Source organism: Pan troglodytes, chromosome 2, assembly GCF_028858775.2.
Source record: "Pan troglodytes isolate AG18354 chromosome 2, NHGRI_mPanTro3-v2.0_pri, whole genome shotgun sequence".
NCBI classification, from domain to species: Eukaryota; Metazoa; Chordata; class Mammalia; order Primates; family Hominidae; genus Pan; species Pan troglodytes.
In genome coordinates, this window is record NC_086015.1 from 116,556,797 (window position 1) to 116,574,229 (window position 17,433).

The following is a 17,433-nucleotide window of genomic DNA, read 5'->3' on the forward strand; positions in this document are numbered from 1 at the left end:
CAGAACTGCTCTCTGTGCCTGGCCCCCAGATTCAGTCATTAATAGGCCCTGGGTGAGGTAGGTCAGGATTATGAGAACGAAGACTCCGTCTCCAGACCCTTTTTCTGGGTTGCCATAAGCAGCCTGCAAGCTGCCTGCACTACCAGGCCCCATGTGCCATTCCAGTGACTGTTTTATTCATTTTAAAGTTGGCAGGAGAAAGCAGGCAAAGAATGGGGCTGTTCCAAGTGTTGGGGGAGTGGGATCCACTTCCTGTCTCTGGAGTGCACTGCAGTCCGGCTGCTCTGAGCTCCTCTGGGACAGGGCTGGGTGGGGTATGTAGTTAAAGGGTATGAAATAGGGTGTTTCAGGGACAGGAGGGAAGACACTTCAAACCCTTCCCCTCTGATCTGATCCCAGGGTGTAGCAGAGGCCTCAGGCAGGGTGCCTCCAAGGCCCTGACTTTCAGCAGGCAACCTGCCCCTCCCATCCCTGCCTGGTCTTTTTCAGTTTAAAGTTCCAGCCTGCTCCTCCCCTCCCATACATGCATGATGTATGTGTGTGTGTGTGTTTTAATTTTTATTCTTGGCAGAAGTTAAGACACAAGATGGATTTGGAAGGAGATTAAACTAGTCTGGGTATATGTTGGGCAGCAGGCAGCTTCATTCCTGGACTGGGAGGGCCGGGAAGGAGTGGGGCTGCAGCTCTGAGGTGGGGTGGAGGGTTGTCTCCTCCCCCAGTAGGGACCAAACTGAAAATCGACTCCTTTGGGAAGGCCAGGAGCTAGAAGCTCAGCTGTTAACCCTTTACAGCTGGTTTCAGTGGAGCCAAAGCCCTCTGGTCTGATCTGGTATTAAGAGGATGTTGGGACCCTTGGATGGCCAACAGCTCTTCTACTTCTCAGTGGTCTGTGGGCCCCTGGAAGCTGCTGGCCTTGTTAAAGCAGTCACTGGTGGCTTCTCAGGCTTTGATGTCCAAATGCTTAAATTTGCACATGCTTGGAAAACATCCCACCTCTGCTAGCATCTACCTTAGGGCCATCCTATCCCTGCCCCTAGAAGCAGTTGTTCCTGGCCCCAGTCAGCAGCAGTCACTATGGCTCAGGGACCTGTTTGTCACCTTTGCTATTGTAGAGGCCACCTTGGCCCCCCAAAGTAGATGTTCTTTGCAATGGCGGCCTCCTGTTTCATCTTTATTTCTGTGCAAAGAAGAGAAAATGAAGAATCTGAAAATCCAGAAAATATCTGGGGAAATCTGAGAGAAGCTTTTTGGGAAAAATGTTTTCTTCCTTAAAATGTATTAAGATATTTAATTTGTGAGAGAAAAATATTTATTTTAGCTTTAAAAATTATAAGAATTTCTTTGAAATGATACAGTAAGGAACATCTTTATGCAAAGTGTTCAATTTCAGACACCGTATCCAGTGCGAACATTTCTGGCAGATATTCCTTACCAAAATGACCCCAAAATCCACGGCAGAGACACCTGCACTGGGATTCTCAACGCTGGCTGCACATTACTATTTCCAGGAAGGAGTGGTGAAAATATTGATGTCAAGCTCCCATCTCCCCAGAGATTCTAACTTCATTTGCTTGAGGTGCTGCCCAGGCATTGTTATATTTTAAAGTATCCCCAGATGATTCTCCTGTGCAGTCAGAATTGGGAGCTACACATTTAATGTTATCAGAGAACAGAAGGAAAATGAGAGAGTCTAGGTTAAGAAATGAGAAGCATCTTCTTGTCTCTCAGTACATAGTGGTGCATATAACCTGGATCCTAGATTCAAAGCGCTGCTACCAATCTTTGGGCTGTATTTCAATACTCAGACACTCAGGACCGACTGTAGGTGTGGAGAACTTCCGGGACTGCAGGTGCAAATGCATCTTCAGGAGTACGTATGCAGAGTACATTGTGAGAATCTGCCAAACCAATCCATCCTGAAACATGGTGGCTACTGCACGATTCCAACTCAGACTTACTTTTTTTTTTTCTGCCATTCTTAATTCCTTTGTTGAAAACAGTTTTGTTGTATAACTGCTTTAAGCTGCCAAGGACCCCAAGACCAGCAAGCAGGGGAAGCAGACAGTCTAGGCTTTGAATCCTTTACTTAAGCAAGTTCCTTAATCTCTTTGAGTCTCACTTGCTGCATCTGTGTAATGGGATGAGAATACTACCTACCTCATATAGTTGTTTAGTAGTTAGACAAGATCATTCATATGTATTAGCTCATTATCTTGCACATATTAATTCAACAAGTGGTCAAATAATTTTATTTAAGATTGGTAGTTTCTTTTTGTTGTAAATATATGCCTCAATCCCATGTTGCAACAAAATCTAGTGTAGTACATTCAATAAATCTCAATGATTTTTAACTTGTATTTACAAATCAGTAGGAAATTAGTAATTTAGCAGGAAAAAAGGCAATCTTTAAATGTTAACTTGCTCAACATGACTATTTCAACAAACTAAGTATTAGATGGTATATTTTATATAACTTACTAAACAAAGCAATTTCAGATCTGTAAATTTGTTAACAAAATATTAAATGTATTTTCTTCTTTTCCCCAAAAATACTTATCCACATCGTGTGAATGCAACAGAATCCTGGAATTAGGGGAAGTGTTCTTTATAAGCTGGAGGAATTGATTGCTGGAGATTAAGGAATATGGACATAGCATATTCCTTAAATGTGATAATGGGGCAAGGAACAACATTTTATGGTTGAAGGGGTGGTTGGGAAATGAGGCCTATGGGAAGATGGGAAGATAAAATATCAGTGATGGCATGAGAATATTTGGAGATAGCTTTTTTCAAATTTACCTTTTTAATTACAAAAGCGATGCTACATACCTTGTTTGAAAATTTCCAAGGCATTTAAAGCTAAAAGGGCAAATCCCCTGATCTTCAGAGATAACTGATACTAAAATTTAAGTGTCTCCTGAGATTTTCCTATGACAACCCAGATAACTACACACCACATATTCATAAGTAACTTTTTTAAATTATAAAATGGGATCATGATGGTTTGCAAATTGCTTAAGGACATTCTCCAGGAACCTCTTAGGCCAGTATTTCTCAAAGAGTATTTGGTGAAGGTCTCATCACTAATGGTACTGTGAGAAAAAAGGATAGTTTTGTCAAATGAGTCCAGGTTTGTGGTCAAGTGAGTCCAAGCCTGTGGGTACAGACTTTAGTGCATACTCTCTCCCACTCTTGGTGATTCATGATGCATAATAGCATACTAAAGGCTCAGAAAAGGCCTGCAGTAAAGAAATCTGATTAGCTTTTCTTAACATAGCATTTTCCTAAATTATTTTCGATGGCATATTTTAATATATGGTAGGTTTTTAGAATATTCCTCACTAATCTCCTTTCCACCACTACACCCCCACCCCTCTGCCACTGTAACCTTGTGAGATAGGCAGGAAAAGAGCTCATCTGTTCATTTAATCAACAAATACTTATTGCACTCCTACTATGTGCCAAGCATTGTGATTGATGCTGGGGATATGTGAATGAACAAGATAGAAGGCTCTCTGCCCTCATGGACTCTCACTGTTTGCCTGCAGCATAGTGATGGTATTAGTCACATCCATCATTAGTCATGGTGGATGGCTGTGCTGTGTGTACCTGGGAATGGCAGAACCTCAGCAGGGGGATCCTCTTTGCAACTGGTGGAGCCTAAGAGCAGGAGGCTAGAATTATCCCCACCCCCTCTGCTCCTTCCCTTCTTCATGCCTCTCCAATTCCCCACACTTTGCTCCTGCTGTAAACAGTGGTGCCTGATCCAGCTGGCAAGGCTCCATGTGTTTGTTTTCTCTGCATGTGCCAGCCTTGCACTGAGGCCACTGAGCTTCCCAAGTTGGGGAGAGCTGGCAGGGATTGGGGCTGGGGGCTTCCAGCAGAAGGCAGGGACTGTTTGACAGACCAACTGCAGCATGCTTCAGATTTCCAAATTGATATTTATTTAAGTTTTAGGTGATTTAAAAGAACTTTGTAATTGAGAAAGGAAGGATTGGGGATGAAGTTGGGGACTGAATGTGTATATTTGGGGGTCAGGGAGGTGGCAAAGAAAGTGGGTTTGTATGAGGTCAGATGGGAAAGAAAGTAAACTGTCATGACCCCAAAGCATACTTAGCAGCTAGAGCTGGAGCTGTTTGCTGTGCGAGTGTGTGTGTGTGTGTGTGTGTGCACGTGCACATGCCTGCCTGTCTTAGAGGTGGAGAATGCACATGTCCAAGGCAGGATGCTGGGCCACCCTGTGGGGGAGGTATCCAGCCCCTGAGATATTGCCTCTTCTTAAATCTTTTTTGTGAAGTACTGGGGATGAATCTGCAGTAAGCATTAGACTAATGAAAATATTCCTAAAAGTAACCCTAAAAGGAGTTATTCAGATTTAGTAAGTTGCTGTCACTTATGGGATACCTACTTAGTGCCAGTCATTGTTATAGATGTTTACTAATGTGATCTGTTTTTCCTTCAGCATCCCTATGCGAGTTGATTTTGTTGTCCTGTGCCAAACTGTTCCTTTGAAAGTTCGGGGTAAGGGTTTCTTGCTTGCATAAAAGTCTAGGAGGAATGTTGTCCGTGTCGCAGTGCAGCCAGATGCGAACTGAAGAATGGTAGCTTCTCACCTCCCATCTTGTCATTGACTTCAGCAGTTCAGCTTTTTTACCCCAAGGCCTAGCTTTTTATTGGAATGCATCAGATTTCCTGCAAGCATGCATGAGCATGTAAAGGATTGGGGGGTGTGTGTGTGTGTGTGTGTGTGTGTGTGTGTGTGTGTGTGTGTCGGGGGTTGAAGCTGGCTTTGCCTGGCATCTGTTTGAATCAGCCCCAGAGAAAGACAGGCCAAGATGCAGCAGCCTGATCCTCATTCAGTCCGGGTCACAGCACCTGAGACCTATTTTGAGTCATGTGGAGGGTATAAATGTGGGCCTAGGGCCATTGGTTGCTTAATCATCACGAGGAAGGGGCATAGAGAATGACTGCAAGTGACAGCTTAATTGGAATTGGTAGTAATTATGTTGCCTAACTAACAGAGGAAATCAAAATGAGTCTTTTTAACCCCCAGACCTCCCTAAATGCCCAGCTTCTCATACCAAGAAAACAGCTCCTCGCTAGTCTATGTGACTACAGTGCTCGCTTCTCTCCACCATGACCTTTCACCTTGGCATCTCAGGTGAATTCATTGCTATTCCTGAGTCCTTGGTCTAACAGTCAGTTGAACCCTAAACACTTAACAGTGTGCTGGGCTCTGGGGGCATGAAGAGCTGGGGACCTCACCGCTGCCTAGTGGGCTGCCTGACATGGAATGGGTACTTGAGACCTGCCCATCGAATGGAATTGAGCTTCGTCAGGCACCTACTTCTCTTTACATTCTTCTTCTCCACATTCAGCCCACCCCCACCCACCCCATGCTTGGAAGGTCTTATGTCCTGCCTGCCTTCTCCACTAATTAAGAACCACGGCGGGCTCCCAAACCAAATCCCTAAGGGAGATAGGAACGGGAATATCAGACACTCACGTATCACCTTCCCCTGCTCAAGCTCCACTTTGCAACCGGAGTCCCACCTGGGATTCATCAGATCCAAACTCCATGGACCAGTTAGGCCTGGAAAAGACCTTAGAGGTAGGAGGTCTTTACAGCTTAGCAAACATTCTTTGAGTACCTGCTATTTGTTGAGGAGGGGGACTTATAAACAAGTAAGTTACACTGCAGTGTGAAAATGACAGTGTAGATGATAAAGCTAAAGCTTAAGCAATGCTGACACATAGACTTCTGTTAGCTCTAGGGCTTTTTCCTGCCTTAACTGACAGACTTTGACAAATCTTCTAGGACTATGTGAGGAATGAATGTAGTTGATCGAAAGGGGAATTCTTTTAAGACTTGTGAAAGAAGCTGCATTGGAGAACTGACCTTCCCATGTACTGAGAAGGGCCTGTGTGTGTGTATGTGTGCACATGGGCATGTGTACACATGTGTGTAGGAACCTGTGTACATTTCTTTTATCATTCTCCTGATGCCTTTGTTAGTGTTTCTGGCTCCCTGCCTGTTCTTAGTAAAATCCACAGTTTATCTTGTAGCTTAACCTTTCTTGAGGCCATGCTACATTTCAATTTTGGTATAATAGAAAGATGTTGTCAAAGCTGATGGGGGCTAGGTCCTAAGCTCATTGAAGACTGGAGGCTGTGCCTTGTTTTCCTCTACATCCCCTAAGCCTTTTGTACAGTGTGTGGCACCTAGAGGGTGCTTACTGTCAGCACTGAATTGCGCCCAGTGCCCACCAGGGACCTGCAGCTCTCATCAGGAATGACTTTGGGATTGCCAGCTGTTCTATCTGCTCCTCTCAGCATGAACACTAAGCAGAGTGCCTTGTTTTTACTGCACTTGGGAGTCATATCCTGTTGCCTTTTTGGATGATTTGGGGGAAATTCCTTGTCTGTGGTTCCGTATGTGTTGCAGGCTGAGGGTTGGCTTGCTCCCTGGAGCACTCCTGGGATAATACACTGTGTTCTTCTCAGGGCTCCATTGTTTCCCATAGGCACTTTCAGCTGGAGTCAGTGTTCCAGTCTTCCTCTGAGCCTGTTTATGATCGTAAGGTTTGTGTTCACACACTGGTCGCTAGTCAAATGGGATCGGTTTTCCTTTGTGTGAGACATAGGACTTTAAGCTCTTAAGATCTGCTTTAAGTGCTGTTCAGGTCCTGGGACTGTTTGTTTACATGCCTTTTGGGTACTGTCCACCCAGGCTTTAAACAATTCCTTTTACATGGGTTGTTTTGTCAACTCTGAGCACCTAAAGGTTGGTAAGTAGATGCTCTTATTTCCTTTCCAGCCACTATATTAGCGTTTTAGTTCATTTTACATGACTTATGTGGGTATAACCCTGGTCATATGCTGTAATTAGAAAGAGGGATGGAGAAAAAGAACAGGTGGTTTTGTTGTGGCTTTGAGCATTCACTGAATGAGGTCAGAGGTGGGCTCCTCTCTGGGGCTGGGAGTGGGAGTCCAGGAGGGATTATAGGGGTATGTTTTCCTTTATATAAACACTTCTCCACAACGTCTTGTCTCAATTGACCTACTGTATGATGATGAGGATATTTTCCTTTTTCCCTCTGAACAAGTAGAGACACTGTGAAGAAATTATGATAATTATTGTCATTATCATCAAGAGTGCAGAGGGGGCATAAGTGGGGGAAGGTGAAGAGGTTATTAGCTTAAATGATATTAAATGCTGACCAATGTTGGGTAGAGATGGAGACATTAGGAACTACATCTTGCCACAAACTTGGGAACACTAGAGCATTCTCCATGGATCCCTATTCCCCAGACCTATTTCAAGGGTCTACAAAACATTATATAGAATGTGTTTTTAAAACAACGAAGAATATTTTTTGAACTTCTGATGCAGGTGTGTAAGGTACGAGAATCAGCCCATTGCTTAATTTTGTATAGGAAAGAGCAAAGAGATGAAATCATGTGTGTCTAGAGTTGTTAAAGTGTATTATGTCTGGCAAGGATGTGGAGAAAAGGGAATGCTTATATACTGTTGTTGGAAATGTAACTTAGTACAACCCCTACGGAAAACAGTATGGAGATTTCTCAAAGAACTGAAAATAGAAGTATCATATGATCCAGCAAGCCCGCTATTTAGTATCTACCCAAAGGAAAGGAAATCATTACATAAAAAAGATACGTGCACTTCTGTGTTTATAGCAGCACTATATCACAATAGCAAAGATATGGAATCAACATAAATGTCTATCAATATATGATTGGATAAAGAAAATATGATATATATATATATATATATATATATATATACACACACACCCATGGAATACTGCTCAGTCATAAAAAAGAATGGAATCATGTCTTTTGCAGCAACATAGATAGAACTGGAGGTTTTTCTCTTAAGCAAAGTAACTCAGAAACGAAAAGCCAAATACCACATGTTCTCACTTGTAAATGGGAGCTAAATAATGTGTACACATAGACGTAAAGTATGGAATGATAGACATTGGACACTTGGAAGGGTGGGAGGGTGGGAAGAGGGTGAGGGATGAGAAATTACCTAATGGGTACAATGTACACTATTGGGTGATGTTTACACTCACATAATGTATCCATGTAACAACACTTCACTTTGTTATCCATGTAACAGAACTGCACTTATACCCCCTAAATCTACAAAAAGTTATAAAAAATTTTAAATAAAAGATGAGCAATGAACATTTTTTTAAAAAATGGAGCATGTCTTTAGGTCTTAAAGGATGTTGATCTATAAGCCAAAAAGGTGGCATTGCCACTGCATTAAATCAGGCATCCAGTGAATGGCTTTTGGAAGAAAAGTTTCATGACCGCTGACTCCCGAATTACTGCATGATTGGTATATGCCAGGTTGCTTTTGCACATTATCTTACTAACTTTTTTAAATAGCTCATCAAAGTATTACCATTCTTATTTTCACAAAGTATAAACTGAGGCTCAAAGATACTAAGTAACTCACTCAAGGTGATCTTCTGTGAAGGGTAGAAGAGTTTCCTAAGCCAAGGCTTATGTTTCTTCAGTACCTGATCCTGCTGAGCTCCAATGCTGTCACTTAGTAGACAAGCTTTGTCTATAATAAAATTTGAGATGAGACCTAAAGCCCTTAAGTGATAGAACATCAGGAAGGGTTTTGATAACATATAAAATGGAGCTAGTAACACTCTCTGGGTGGTAAAGATTAAAAGTGATGGTGGATATGAAGCAGCCAGCCGTGGGCTCAGCACATCATGGGAGCTGGGGTAAAACTAGGTGCCTTTCTCACATCTCTGCTTCCATCCCCCCTGCCCTTCTCATGCTCTTTTCTTGATCTTCTTAGGCCTGAACCTGTCCTCTTTCTCACTCCATACTTTCTTATTTCTCCCTTTCCCATCCCTCTTTGCCTGCCTTCTTCTACCCAGCCTCCAACTCAGGGCCATGGTGATGGTGGCACAGGCATGGTCTCATCCTAGATTAGATTCTCCTGCAGCCCAGTGGCTATAGGAAGCCTGAAGCCACAAGCTTAGTTGGGTGTTCATTTTGGAAGATGAGATGAGAAGGAAAACAAAAGAAGCTTCTGGAATGGAACCTCAAGGCACAGGAGCATCTGCAGGGACACAGCCTTCTGTCCTTAAAGTGCTTAGAACCTCATCAACATTCAACTCCCCTCCAGGATTGCCCACACTGACGTGGGGACCTTTTGGTTTTGAAAAATAAAGGTCACATTTATAGTCCTTTCCCCCCAGGAAAAAAAAATTGGTTCCACCATTAATAACAGTGTGTCTCTCTCTGTATGCCACACATGTCCTTGGTCAGGCTAACGTTCTTTCTCAATCCTAGATTTCTAATTTGACCAAACCCTTCAATCTAGCAAACACTGAAAAAGCACCTATGATGTGCCAAGGCTTTTCTAGGTGCTAGGGTTACCAAGATAAATTGGACACATCCTTGCCTTCAATGAGTTTATGGTCTGGGGTCAGAAGAAAGAGATAAGAGGTATATGACAGACAGATGCATGATCAAAACCCAGAAATCCCTGTAGAAATGTTATATAAGGTGTGTGAGATGCTACGGGAACCAGAATGAGGAGCAGCCACAGAAGGCTTCATAAGAGGTGACATTTGAGGTAAGATTTAAAGATAATTAGGAGTTCCATGCGTGGAATGAAGGGAGAAGGGAAAGGTGGTTCCAGTAGAAGGAACAGAGAGTATGAAAATGCAGCCTCCCCAGATTTTAGGGCTTACGGGAGGCAGACAGAGGAAAGGTTGACTGGAACCCAGTTACAAAAAGCCTGGAAGGCTTTGCATTGGAATTTGAACTTTATTTAATCATACTCAGATGGGGAGCAATCAGAGTTGTGTCTGTTCACGTATTCTCTTTTTTCTTTAACTGAACTCCAAATAGGAAAAAAAATCATAATTCCTCCACATTTTTAACTCAGCTGCTTTTTAGAATGTTTCAGGCCTCACCCAGATGCTCACTTGCTTTTTACGAAATGGGATCTATGTTACTTTTCTCATCTTTTAAACATTTATTTTCATGTTGCTACTTGAGCTTTATAATTATCATTTTAATAGCTACGTAATAGTCCATCAATTATTATGCCATAATTTACAGAAAGCAGCATGGTAGAGTGAAAAGAACCAAGGGTTTTAGGATCAGGCAGACCTGGTTCAAATCCTCACCCTGAGATTTACCATCTATGTGATCTTGGACAAGATTTTAATCACTCTGAACTTCAGTTTCCTAAGCTATGAAATGGGTTGACCATACACACACCTTACAGGGCTACTGTGAGAATATAAAATTCGCTGAATTCTGACAATGGCCTATAGGAGGTGCTTGCTCAAGGAATAGTAGCTTCCCAGTTATCTTTTACTGTTTGGTTGAGCTTAATGTTTTAGAAAGAAGGTAGATGGCAATGCAGAGGCTGATTAGATGGAGAGAAGACAGTGCCTGAGAGCTAGTTTGAGGGCTCTAGACCAATGCTGTTCAATAAATTAGCCACTAGCCCATGTGGCTGTTAAGCACTTGAAATGTGGCTAGTCTAAACTGAATGTGCAGTAAATACTAAAGATACACTTAATTTGGAAGACAGCATCAAACAAAGTGTAAAAACATCTCAATTTTTATCTTGATTACATGTTGAAATTATAAATTTTGGATATATCATGTTAAAAGACATTATATTATCTTCATCTGTTTTTTTTAAGTGGGTACTAGAAAATTTAAAATTACATAGGGGGTGGAATTATATTTCTGTTGGACAACACTGCTCATGGCAGAGGTAGAGTCCATACAGCTGATCAGATACTGGGGCAGAGAAACAGGGAGAAGCAGGAGACAAGATGACTCCAAGGTTGGACAGCCAAGTAGGTAGCAAATCTTTTCGTGGCTTTAGGGAAGATAGGAGAGTAGACGAGTTTATGTTTGTATAAGCAGGTTATTAATGGGTGTCCTCTGAGCAGTGACATAAAAGGCAAGGATTTGGTTTAGACTAGCGTAACTGTCCCTGCCTTCCTTATGAGTTGGCCATTCAGGCTCCTTCCATGTCACATACTGTACATGCTTTCATTCCAGCACAGGCTTGTTAGGGACACTTCTTCCCACCCCTATATGCTTACAGCCCACATGGCGGGCTTGTCACCAGGTTCAGAGCATACTTGGTGCCCAGAGGCTTCTAGAGTGAAAGATTACTGACCAATGTGCTCTTTGCAGGGAAGGTTGGGAAGAGCTTGGCTGCTCCATGGTGCCCTCAGAGTGCTCCAAGACTGGCTTGCCAGAGAGCTCCAGATATCTCTGCTTGCCCTTGTGTGGAGCTCTCCTCTGTAAACCATGAAATATGCTGGGTCACAGTAACCCAGAGTAGGACCGTACAGAAAAAAGAAATTGTAGGGAAGGCTTCCACAGGGAGGCTAACTGTTCACAAAGTCCCGTTAGACCCAACTCAGTTGTGTGTCTCCATCGACTCTGGCTTTTCTAAGATTCCAGGAGTCATCAGGGAGTTCATACCGAGGACCAAGGAGCTGAGGCTGGCTTCCGGATAGCATTTCAGATAACTGCATGATACTTAGGTTTGAGAGCCAGGAATTGAAATTGTACCTGGCCTCTGAAATAGCCAGTGTACCATTCCCTGCAAAATTGTTGGGATATATGGCCTTGGGTTGAGCTAGGAAACTAGAAATTGATGATGCATCTCAGCAGTGGGTAAGAGCAGGGAATGTGGAATGTATCAAGCTTGGAAGGCAAAAAACAACAACAACGAGCACAGTGTCTGCCTTGGTTTTAGCAGTTTCAGCTGACTTAGCCTACCTGGCTTTGGTACTGGAGGAGGGGATAACAAAGGACAGCTGTGAGATACTCGCACCACTCTGTCAGGGTTATTGCCACACATACAGTAGGAGTCTTTTGCTTCTCCTAAAGCCATTTTCATCTGCCCCAACCCTGACTGTGGTTGTCAGGGAGCGTTCCAAGTTGTCTGTCACCAGTAGTAAAACTCTAGGAGCACGTATTCATTCAGGAACCATTTATTGAGCTCCTTCTATGTGTTAGAAATACCATAGGATTAAAGTTTCAACTATAGGGAAATATATGAAAGTTCTTTTAATTTTCCTTTTTTTCTATCCTGATTTAAATTTGTGATTTTTTACAATCACAGAACAAATAGCTTTAGGCTTTACAACTTACAAAAACTATCCTTTGAGGAATTCTATCATATCTTGGTTATGAATTTTATTTTTGCTGCAAAGATGGGAGAAATTTACTGTGTTTCCTTCCTACATTCCCTGCTCCTCCTTCCTTTTTGAGCACTGGCGGGGGAAGATGCCCTTAGACCTCAGGGATCCCCAAGCCTGACTTCCAGCAGATATACTTGTGACAAGGCCCACCCTACTGGACAGCCCACTCCCGTAATGCAGAGAGGCCCCTAATGCCCTTAGCTTGGCTGTGGCAGACCACACCTTCACCTCCTTCTCAGCCAGAGCCAGATGAACCAGAGGAGGAAATGGGCCAGACTTGGCAGGCTGGTGCGTCCTCTGCCCCTGTAGGGGTTTATTTCTAAAGTGGTTTCATCCCAGCACCACATCTGTGACTTCTCAAGGCCACTGGAGAGCTGAGAATTGGCCACAGGCCTGATACCCCAGGAAGGTAGATGTCACTGGCCTTAATGACCTTGTATTGACTGGGATTGAGATAGGGCTGGGGTGAGGATTCAAGAGACAGAGTCAGAAATACCTAGGCATAGGTGGCTAAATATGAAGGTTTCTGTCCCCAGAGGCCCTGATGGTTGGGTGCTCTTCCAGAGACCACACTCACCCACCCATACTCCCTTACACATGTGCACAGACTCAAACCTGCACACATCTGCACACACAACATCAAGTGTTCCTGGCCCTGTGTGGATGCTGCACCCCTCTCCCCCTCTGCTCTCCCGGGAACTCCTACTTCTCACTTCTCCCCAGCCCCCAACACCACCATGGCAGTCCTCACGCCTAACCCCAAAGTCCAGCCTTTCCACCAGCCCCAACCTCTCTAGATTAGAGCTCTCTGGGTACCAGGACCTTTTGAAAGGAAGAAAGAAAGAAAAAAGGAGGAAAAACAGAAAGAAAGTGGGAAACAGAAGAATGAAACCGGGAAGGGGCAGTGGTGCCTTCAGCTATCTCACTGCATTACAATGAATATGGACTCTATTAAGCTCCGTTCTGCCTGTTAGTGTTTCCCGGGGCAACACAGCCCCCATATGGCAAGCATGCAGCAGATTAGGGTAGGCCCCAGGGCTGCATTGAAGGCCAGTGGCTTGACTGGCAGTTGAACCCCCTCCCCACCTCCCCCTACTCCTCACACTTGACACTGCCTGTGTTTATTTAAAGCAAGGAGGGGGGGCCATTTGAAAGGTTTTTGTCCTGACTCAGAGAAGGGAGGAGGAGGAGGCTGGAGGCAGGGTGGAGAGAGGGAGGTTGAGGGAGGAAGGAGGGTGGAGGTGGGGTAGAAAGGGGAGAGGCGAGGAGGGAAGGCTTCATAAATATTCAAGAGGAGCTCTGAATGAAGAGAGAGAAATAAAGCAGATGGAATTCGTGTTAAAGAACAGCACAATCACCCTGTTTTGAGCCCTCCAAAAACAAAAAAAAAGAAAAGAGAACGGCCTTCTAGGAGTGTAGGAGCTGCGTTTATCCAATTAGCAGGGTTGTCAAATTGAATTTATATGAAACAGGGGTGGGGGAATTGAGCCGGGAGTGTAGAAGAAAGGAAGTGGTTTTCCTTTTCTTTCGGTCTTCCAGTTTAGCAATAAAACCCCCCACACTGTGGGTAGATTTGTAGATTTTTTTTGAAATCTCTTAAAAGAAATGAGGTCATTTTGGGGAAGAGGTATGAGTGACAAAGAAAACTCCCCAGTAACTTTTTCCTCCAGTGCTGGAGCGGGGAGAGGATTAGACGTGTTTTACCAGAAGCTCTGTGGGCAAATCAAGAGATAAGACCTCTTCTCCTTGACTCAGATGGCAGAGGTGGCTTCTCCTCGGAGAGGTTCCTCCCCGAGGAAAGATGCTGTATCCTGGCTCCTTCCCTTTCTGCTTGCCTTGATGGTGAGTGGAAATAGGCTCTGTTTGTTAGCACTTTGTTATAAATTCTGGGTTAAGTGAGAGGAACCCAGGTTTTGCTAATCTCCCCAAAATGCCACTTTGATTATATATTCCCTTGCTCAAAAACCATCACCTCTCCTTCTGTGGTATGAATTTTAAACTCTTTTCTCTGGTCTTCCACAGTAAGACCCAATCTCAGTGTCCTACGTTGTCTCTTTTCGTTCTTTTGCGTAAGTCTCCAAAGTGGGGTGCAAGTGCCAAGGGGAAAAAATATAAGCAATTCCGTTGGAGCACTGTAAGATAACAGTAGAGATTCCCTTAATGTTTTCTCTACCTAAAAAAGGAATAGGAAAGAAATTCAGCTTTGCTAATATTTAATATAGGGGTTGGCAGTGGTGCCTTCGGTCTGTACATGAGGTTGTCATGTGTCACAACAGTGTCCCAGGCATCTCCATGGGTAAACGGCTTGACAGTGTGGGGGCCTCACTCATTCATTCACTCCCCAGTTTTCCTGTTCTCCCTTAAGTGGATTTACAGATTATATTATTTAGTTTAACTAAATTAACTCTCACAAGAGGACAAGTGGCTTAAAGAGATTGCTACAAAGAAACTGGGTTGAAGAGAAGGCTGATAATCCAAGCACATGCAAACAGGAAGAAAACAGCAGAGCTGACCCTTTTCAAGCCACAGGAGGGAGTAAAAACAATGATAATGGAATCACTTCTGATGAGAAGTCAACAAAATAATTAACAGTCAAGCAGACTATTTGAAAGAGATTACACCCATATCATTAGTGATGATACTAATCCTAAATAGGCGTTCTGCCTTAAGGTATTAGCTAATGATATTTTAAGACAATCATGGTTAAGGAGTTATTAAAATATGGTTTCATTTTTACCTACTCTTTTTAACATTTTAGTTCTGCAGTGCATGTGTTTGATTTATAAGTAGAGAAGTATGCACATATTAGGGATGTTTGCCCGGAATATTTCACTCAGGCGGTCGTAGGATTAGGGAAGTTTGGAGACCACTGTTACAGATAAACCCAACTGTTTGGCACACCACCCTCACCACCCTGCAAACACAAGACTAGCATTCCCACCAAGTCAGTATCACCTTCCTGCTGTGCCCTCATCCCCCTTGCTTGTACATACCTCAAGAGGCCCAGTTTCAAATCCTATTTCCAGAACACCTTCCCTTAAGACCTGAACTGAAAACTTCTGCCTCTGCTCTCATTTGCCACTTCACATTGGTGACTGAACTGATCAGTGAACGTATTAAAGAATGCTAAAGTTGTTACAGGCGAATAATCACAAAATTTCGGTGGTTTTGTGCAACAAACCTCTTCTCATGTCACATCTTGAGCTAATTGCTTCGATCTTATAGCTGTGCCTTCTGAACCATGTGACATATGGTCACCAGACTGGCGAGGCAAAGATGGAAGCAGCTGTCAATCTCTTAACCGCCATGGCCCAGTAGTGACACGTGAAGTTCACTTACACATGTTCATTGGCCAGCACTAGTCACATGGCCCTAAGCTCACTGCAGAGGAGGCTAGGAAATGAAGAGGAGCTTGTGGATATTTGCTGGGTGCTAGTGAATTTATGTCCCAAATATTGCTTTAAGCTCCTAAGGACTGAATCCATTTTCTAATATTCACAGTACCTTGCATATTGTGTTGTATGTGGTAGAGTATAGCAATATTTTTTTCTTCCCAGTAATATTAATAATTAAAAGTCAAGGCACACATCATTTGTTAACAGAAGACTCATTCACAAAATTTGGATGAGGAATAAGGTAAAATATACTTAGAGGCTGGCTAGAGCATGACTTATACTTAAAAACATCAAACCGTTGTTTTTTTTCTCCCCTATTTGACATCAGAGTGTTCTGGGTAGATGTTCCAGATATTAGTCTAGAACTGTGCTGTCTAATGTGGCAACCACTAGCTCTGTATGGTTATTTAAGTTAAATTTAAAGAAAATTAAAACTTCAGTGTCTTAGTCACATTAGCCACATTTTGAGAACTTCATAGCCCTGAGTGGCTAGTAGCTATCTAGTGCTTTAGACAGCACAAATATAGAATATTTCCATCATTGCAGAAAATTCTACGGAAGGGGCTTATGCAATGAACAGTAGGAGATTTTTATAGATTAGAATGTATGATGAAAGGATAAAAATGATCACACAGAAAGTTACTGTTATAGATAATGATCCAGGTAACATTATTCTTATGTATAAGGAAGTAAATTCAGAAACATTCTAAAATTGGCTTTGAAACCGTTTCTAGCCAGTTGATTAATGTGGCTCCAGAAACAATTTGCTAGGAGGTAGTGTTAAGATAGTAAAAGGAGCACTGGACTAGGAGTGAGAAGACCTGACTTGTAGCCCAAAGTCTCCCTTCTGAATTAGCTGGGAGACCTTCTACAAATCACTTAGACTCATTCAGCCTTGACACGTTATTCATAACACTCAAAACACATTAGGCATTACTCTACGATACTTGTTTATTTTCTCTGAGGTCCCTCCGAATTAAAAAAATTTTTAATTAAAAAAATTTTTAAAATTAGGTCTGTGTGTCAAATACAACTTTTTAAGTAAAAATGACCTTTGTTTTTTTGTATATATTTAAAGGTATACAACCTGATGTTTTGATAAGCTTTCTTTCTTTTTTTTTTAGAGACAGAGTCTTGCTCTGTTGCCCAGGCTGGAATGCAGTGCAGTGCCTGTCATAGCTCACTACAACCTCAAATTCCTGGGCTGAAGTGATCCTCCTACCTCAGCCTCCTCAGTAAACCTTTCTTTCTTAATTCCTTCTCCTAAGTCTATCTAAACTCACATATTCAGCCCTCTGAAAATTAAATTCACTTATTTCCCCAATATTTGCCTCAATGCCTCTCTTCTGTGCAGGAGTACTACCCTCTTTCTTGAGATAGGGGGCTGGCAACACTTGCACCCCAGACACTTGGCATCACCTTCTAGGAGCAAAGCTTTCCCTGCCTTTAAGACAATTGGGAAAGGTGATTCTTACTCTAGAAAATTGGGAGCATGCAAAATGAAAAGTAACTTGGAGCAGGATTTTTTTCTTTTTTCATGTAGCTAGTCCCTCTCTACCAATGGAACAAAAGACTTTGTCAGATCCTATTCTTGCCACTTGAAGAATGTTTTTAAGAAAGTCTCTTTGTGCTATCTGCTACATCACACTCTCTCCTATTCAGCTCACCTTTGTTATTGGTCTTAGGACATCCAAAGGGCATGTTTTGTGTTTTAGATCATAGAAGCTTCCCTTTCTGACACAGCTGCTGTGGCATGGGCGTCCAGGGGATGAGCCGACGGCTTTTTTGTGGTG

The 17,433-nt window shown here is 42.8% G+C and overlaps 1 protein-coding gene across 14 annotated transcripts in view; it reads left to right on the forward strand.

Annotated features, from left to right (window-relative positions):
• BOC (BOC cell adhesion associated, oncogene regulated) overlaps nt 1–17,433 on the forward strand; it is a 75,355-nt gene that overhangs the window by 16,509 nt on the left and 41,413 nt on the right. The gene's annotated exons all lie outside the window — the stretch shown is intronic.